Source organism: Trachypithecus francoisi, unplaced genomic scaffold, assembly GCF_009764315.1.
Source record: "Trachypithecus francoisi isolate TF-2019V2 unplaced genomic scaffold, Tfra_2.0 Lachesis_group11, whole genome shotgun sequence".
Classification (NCBI taxonomy): Eukaryota; Metazoa; Chordata; class Mammalia; order Primates; family Cercopithecidae; genus Trachypithecus; species Trachypithecus francoisi.
In genome coordinates this window covers 794835-801868 of record NW_022681456.1, presented here as the reverse complement: position 1 = coordinate 801868, position 7034 = coordinate 794835, and the positions used below count along the sequence as shown (strand labels likewise).

At 58.3% G+C, this 7034-nt stretch overlaps 1 long non-coding RNA gene across 1 annotated transcript; it reads right to left on the bottom strand.

The window, feature by feature from the left end:
• Positions 1-449: 449 nt before the first annotated feature.
• On the bottom strand, positions 450-5377 carry LOC117089157. The gene is made up of 2 exons (XR_004439482.1): positions 3818-5377; positions 450-2999 (listed from the first exon to the last, which is right to left on the bottom strand). It is a non-coding gene; the product is annotated as an uncharacterized LOC117089157 (long non-coding RNA).
• Between the last annotated feature and the right edge of the window lie 1657 nt (positions 5378-7034).

Here is a 7034-nt window from a genome sequence, read left to right as displayed (position 1 = left end):
TTGGGCTGCCGGATCCCCAGGCCAGCGACCTCCACCCTCGCCTAATTGTCCCAGCTGTGTCTCCTTCACGCCTAGTTAGATTTTGTTGTAAAGAGATAAAAGGCTGTTACTTTGTATCAGCAAGCCGTCTTTTTCTGCAGGACTGAGTTCACCAAAGGGGAAGGCGGTGGGGGGCAGAGGAGTAGAAGGAAGGCGGGGAGTTAATAGACTTTGGAATAAAATCCTGACAGACTCAAATTGATTCTGCAGCCTGAGAAAAATGGAGTGCAGAGCAAATGAGATTTATGCGCTGTTAACTGTAACTGCCTCTCAGTGTCTGCACCAAAGGCTATTAAAATGGTGATCTTTAGTCATGTATAGAAATTGTGTGTGAAGAGACGGATGAACCATCTGGGAGCAGGCTTCTTCCACGCCATGTCTTATACACAGCAATATTATCATCAGTGATATAATGTATTATGGGTGTAATTTAATCCAAGCATCTAAAGGTACATGCAAACCAAAGGTTCCTGGCACATTTTCCACGCCTATGGTTACCAGAGAACTCTGGGGGCTGTGAAGACAGTGGTGGGCCCGTCAGTCACTGGCACCTAGTGGGCTATGGGGGGGGGTCTCACCTCTCCCAGCTTGGGGTGGGGAGGGCTGGGCCCACTTCTACTCATGCGCCAGCCCCGATGCAGGACACTGCTCAGGAGACCAGCCCCTTCCTCGGGGACAGGGCCCTGGGGGATCGTCAAGCCCTTCCTCAGCAGGGCAGAGCTGTGCCCACCCTGCCGCGACCAGCTCCTCCACAGACGCCTCCCATGGTGTTTCTTGTCATTGTTCCTGGGGGACGTAGGAGTAAGGTGTTCTGGACATTGCTGAGAAACAGCCCTGGGTCCTACTCCCCTCATTGGAGAAGCAGAGCCCTATTCATGCTTGAGGGAGTATATCAGTCAGGCTGGTCTTGGCTGGGCTGTGTAACAAACAGCCCCACACCACAGCAGCTGAGCACTTCGCAGATGCACTTCTTTCTCACACAGGTGTTCAGTGTGGGCCAGCAGGGGCCTTTGCTATTTGTCATCACTGGGGGACAGGGACCGAGGTGTCAACACACATCCACAATCCCCAAAGCAGGAGGCTTCATGAACTCATGTTTAAAGGCTAAAATTTCATTGGCCAAAGCAGGTCACATGGCCAAGCCTAACTTGGAGAGAGAGGGAAAGCATAATCCTAAATGTATCTGGAAAAGGAGACCAAAATATTCGTGGGCGGTGCCACTGACTTCCACGTCTGCCTTCTGGACTAATCAACTGTGTTCACTCCCCATCATGGCTCCCCAGGTGAGACGACCCCAAATCACAGCCATATCGGGTCTGGGTGACCCCAGACACCTCTTCACTGGAGACTCACGGACTGAAGAGGTTGGTCACTGCCTCCCTCACGCTCGGCACACAGCGGACGGCAGGGAATGGACATGACGAGCCCCAGCAGCAGGGAGAGAGAGAAGGGAGATGGCAGCAGTCGCTGGTGCACGGAGGACCTGAAACCCCTGGGAAGGCCGCTGAGCGCCCACCCTGGTGCTGGTCCACACTCCTTCACTCAGTCCAGATTCAGTTCCTCCTGAAGGTCACCTCCTTTTCCGCCGTCCTCCGAGGTCCCTGGCTCTGCCCTCCAAGAGGTTTCTGATTCCTCCATGACCCTTCTCGGCCAGTATGAGGTGGGTACCCGGGACACGCCTTCCTCAGGGCGGGTCAGTGTTCGCCGCCCACCTCCTGGTCGCAGGGGTTAGTGGTGGTTTCCACTAATGCACACGTTTCTCTTGTAGACTGAATGGGTGCCGTCCTGTCATCGTGACTTTCTCAAGATCCCAGGAGCTTTCTCGTCTCTGACTTCAGCCAGCTCCACATGCAGCAGCCACCCTTGCAGCTCCTCTGCCGTCAACCCTCCCAGGGCCGCAGAGCCTTCTGCCCACACCAATGGCTCGGCTGAGTTTCAGGGACGTCATCCCCTTCTCTCTAGCTAGTCGCTTTCCCTGCGCTGTTTTGTCCAAGTGAAAAGCACCCCCACTTCGCCTTCACCGTGAGATGCCTCGATCCCCGGGAGAGGAACCAGGGCTGTGACACTGTGTCCTGCATGAAACTTTTCTCAGAAGCTGCATTTTCATGATCGCGGTCTACAGTCAGCCAGCTCTTCCAACTTTCTGGGAGTATAATATTTTGAAATCTCCTTGTTCACTTTCACGCTTGCTGGCAGGATGGACAATTACTGTCTGGGTCTGACTCCTCAAAACATTTCACTGCCGTGTCTGCCGACGTGCGATTTTCCAGCCTTTCCTAGAGCTGCGGTTTCATCAGGCTCATGGTCCAACTTCCAAGTTGCCGGTCCAGTCTGACGAGTGTTCCACACGGAGTGCGCTCCGGCCTCTGCCCGCCTCCCCTCTGTCCTCCATGTGGGCAGGACACATGCTCCAGGTGCCCTGTGGCTGTAGCAGCACCTCATTTCTCGGAGCTGCTTTCTGTGCTGTCAGGACTGCTCAGTTCTGCTGCTCTAACAAACAGTCCCCAGACTCAATGCCTTCAATGGTGAAGGCATATCTCTCACTCAAGCAACTGCTCTCACACGTCCTCAGGGGACCTGCTGTTTGTCCTCACTCAGGGACACAGGCAGAGGGATGACCCCTTTGACACACCTTTCCGTAAGGACTCGGTTGGCCAGAGGAGGAGATATGGCGAAACATGCTGGGTGGGGGAGGCCTCTGCCGGGGCGGATCGGGGCACCTGCTCACGTTCTCGCAGCAATGCAGGCACGGGCTCACACCCAGATTTGCCCTCCACTCCCGCAGTTTATTCCTTGAACAAATGTTTACTGAGACTCTGCCATGGGTCAGACACTGCTCCAGGCCCTAGGGGTGCTGCAGGGGAGAAAGAAGACGCAGGAGAACCCTGCCCTTGTGGAGTGTGCATCCCAGTGGCAGCGGGGGGAGGTCAGCAGCTGGGAGGACCTGATGCTGATGAATCCTGCAGAGACAAATATGCAGGGGTGGCAGGGACATGGGAGAAATCTGAGGCTAAGCAGGGAGGTCAGGGAGGGGCTCACTGAGAAGCTGATGTTGGAAGGAGTGAGGGAGCAAGCTGTTCACCCATCTCAGGGAACAGCATCTCAAGCAGAGAGAACCGCCTGTGCAAACACAGTGGGAATGTTCAGGAAACTGCCCCATGTGGCTGGAGGCCAGCCAGGAAGCAAGGAAAGAGTAGGTGGTGGCCAGAGGGTGACAAACAGGGCAGGGCCTGGGGCAGGTGGCTGGAGGGTGATGAACGAGGCAGGGCCTGGGGCGGGTTGCCGGAGGGTGACGAACGGGGCAGGGCCTGGGACGGGTGGCTGGAGGGTGACGAACGGGGCAGGGCCTGGGACGGGTGGCTGGAGGGTGACGAATGGGGCAGGGCCTGGGGTGGGTGGCTGGAGGGTGACAAACAGGGCAGGGCCTGGGGTGGATGGCTGGGGGGGTGATGAACAGTTCAGGGCCTGTGGGGGGGTGATGAACCAGGCAGGTCTGGGGAGCAAAGCAGTGGCCAGGGGGTGACAAACAGTGCAGGGCCTGGGACAGGTGGCTGTGGGGGGATGAATGGGATAGGCCTGGGGAGCAGGTGGTGACCAGCTGGTGATGAACAGTGCAGGGCCTGGGGTGGGTGGCTGGGAGGTGATGAATGGTGCAGGGCCTGGGGCTATTGAGACACTAGGAGCCATGAGCAGGGAAGTGCTGTGAGCTGATCTGGTCTTGACACAATCACACTGGCTCGGAGGAGAAGGCAGGGTGGGCCTGTGGCATCTACTTAACTCCTGCATCACAAAGGGTCCCACACTTATCAGCTCCCATTTTCCTTAGATCAAGGATCAGGTGTGGCTTGGCTGGATCCCCAGGCTCAGGGTCTCAGGCTCACTCTGGGCTCAGCTGGGCAGGGGTCTCATCTGACAGCTCCACTGGGGAAGAACCGGCCTCCAAGCTCAGGCATGTAGTTCTGGGCAGGATTCAGTTCTTTAGGGCCTCAGCTCCTCACTGGTGTTTAGCTGGAGGCCACCCTCAGTCTCTTGCCCCATGGCAGCTCTCAGCACAGCTGCTGGCTTCACCAGACATGGGAGAGGGTGAGAGGGATGAGCAAGACAGACACAGGGTCTTTCTGTGACCAGATTTGGAAGTGACATCCCATTGCTTTTGCCATTTTCTATTCATTCGAGATGAGCCACAGGTCCTGCACATGCTCAAGGGAGGGAGTGCACGAGGACTGAGCACCAGCAGGGGTGCCATGAGCCGTGTGAGGCTGCCCCACAGAGGGCGACAGCAGGAGCTGCACCAGTCCAGACCTGAGACAGCAGTGGCTTGGACCAGCATGGCCGGGGTGGAGGCCATGAGAAGCAATTGGATGCTGGGTACTTGCTGACGACAGGCTCCGCCTCAGGCTGGGAGAAGAGCTGCACCTTGGCCATGTTCACCTGAAGGGGGCTGCTGTGACCTGAGATGGGGCAGCCGTGACCCGAGATGGGGCTGCCGTGACCCATGACCTGAGATAGGGCAGCCGTGACCCGAGATGGGGCAGCCGTGACCTGAAATGGGGCAGCCTAGCTCCACTCTAGACAGGGTCCCTCCCGTGCCCTGGGACCTTCCTCCCAATAGAAGAGGAAGGTGAGGAGAGTGGGGTGCGAAACCCAGAGGCCTTGAGAGCAGCAGGCAGGGCAGACAGTCCTCATGGAGAGACACCCCACGCCCAGCTCCAGCCACCTGCCTGGAGCACAGCAGCCTGCCCGTCGTCACTACGTGAAGGGGCTGCCCCTGCTGGGAGGCCCTGCCGGCCCCCGAACCACCAGCCCTCCCACTAATCCGCTTTAAACCCACGACACGGATGCGGTGGGGGCCTATAAGCAGCTTTTCAAGTGAGAGACAATGTCCCCACACGGCACGTTGCCCCGGAGACTGCAGGGCTGAGCTGCAGGCTGAGGTCTGCCGCTGTGTTTACGCTTCCGGACGTGTTCACCCTGCTCCGCCCCAGGCCCAGGAGGGATTGAGAGGCTGAATTCCTGAGAGCACGAGCACAAAGAAAAATTCATGGGAAAATGCAGACAGGCAACGGGAATCTGCTGTCAGTCCCAGCTTCCCCATGTACCTTTCGGCTCAAAATACTCCCTGATCTGCTTATCCCGACAGGTCCCGGAAGGGAGCAGACAGCCAGCCTGGGAAGGCGCTGACTCAGACAGAAACTGATCCAAGCCCTCATCTCTGTTCTCGCAGACGCCCTGGGAAAGGAAACCTGTCTGAAACCTGCGAGTCCCAACTGACAGCTGCCAACGGCCACCACGCTCCTGCCTCTCTGACCACACAGCCTCTTCCCGACGACGGTGCCACTCAAGTTCCTACCCCATGGCCTGTGACTTGCTCACCTCCCCACCTCCCATCCACCTCCGCCCGCCTCCCCGCCTCCCGTCCACCTCCCCATTTTCACACACGTGGGTTCTCCCATCCTCAGGCCTCAGCTCAGACGTCCTTTCCATGGGGCCCGTCGGAAGCAGCCACCTGCAGCCACTCTCCCTCTCCCAGGGCACTGGTCACTTCCTGAAACCCACTCCTGGCCCATCACCCGTCTCCCTCTCCAGGTTGGAAGTTCCCGAGGTCCCAGGCCTTGAATTTCCCCAACAGCCCCTGTGGCCCTGCCCACAATAGGAAACCACGGAAGGCAGCAGAGTTCGGGGTGCTCCTGTGGGATGCCTGCCTGACAGTCGGGCTCAGGCAGGGACCCTGACAGGCTGCAGCCCCTCAGCAGCCTGAGTCCTCTGGTCCTGGGGGAGCCATGGGTGTCAGGAGCCTGCCGGTGGGCTCTGGACAGGAACTTGGAATTTCCTAGTTCCTGGGAGGCAGCCACCAGATGGCAGCGTGGGCACATCCTTGCCTGGCCCCTCCAGCACAGCCCCCAAGCCCGAGAGGGCTGGGCGGATGGCCAAGGAAGGGAAGGTACCCTCCCCGATCCTGAGCAGGCGGCCATGAGGCCTTGGCAGACCTCCCACCCTGGAACTGGGCCGCTGGAGCCTGGGGTAAGACATGTGGAAGGGCCTCGGCTCCTGGTGCCTGGCCCTCAACACATCTGAGCACACCTAGGCACATCGGCACACACCTGAGCACACCTGCACACACCTGGGCACATCTGCACATACCTGGGCATACGTGCACACACTGGAGCACACCTATGCACACCTGCACACACCTGCACACACCTGCAGCGCTCATTGTCCCTATGTGACCTGGAGCAAGTTACCTACCTCTTGGTGCCTGAGTTTCCTTATCTGTAAGGTGACAGTGACGACAGCCCCCCCAGAGAGCTGTCATGAGAATGAAATGAGGTGATGCCCTTACAGGTGTGTAAGGGCGATGCCTGGCACATTGTGGGGTCATCTGAGGGTTGTTCATCATCCCCCATCCCAGAAGCTCACCACCATGCCCAGGTGTGCAGCCCACAGACAGCTGCAGCTGTCACGGCCACATGAGATCACAGAGAGGCAGGTCTGGGAAGGGGCTGCCAGCCCTGGTCTGGGGAGCAGCATGTGGAGCGCCAGCTGCAACGCAGTGGGGAGCAGTGGGGGCCATGGCGCAGCAGGCATGAGCCCCATGGGGCAAGGCGGCAGCCCGCACACAGCTGCAGCTGCTTCCTGACTTGCAGGGTGTGGACTCAGCCTTGCTCCACCTTCTGTTTTTTAAAGAAAAGCTAATACGAGGTTTCCGTAATGTGGTGGTTATCACGTTTGCCTAACACAGGAGAGGTCCCAGCTCAAAACCGGGCGGGAACACGTGGGCTGATATTATGGCCGGGCGCGGTGACTCACGCCTGTAATCCTAGCACTTTGGGAGGCCGAGGTGGGTGGATCACGAGGTCAGGAGATGGAGACCATCCTGGCTAACATGGTGAAACCCCGTCTCTACTAAAAATACAAAAAATTAGCTGGGTGTGGTGGCGGGCGCCTGTAGTCCCAGCTACTAGGGAGGCTGAGGCAGGAGAATGGCGTGAACTCGG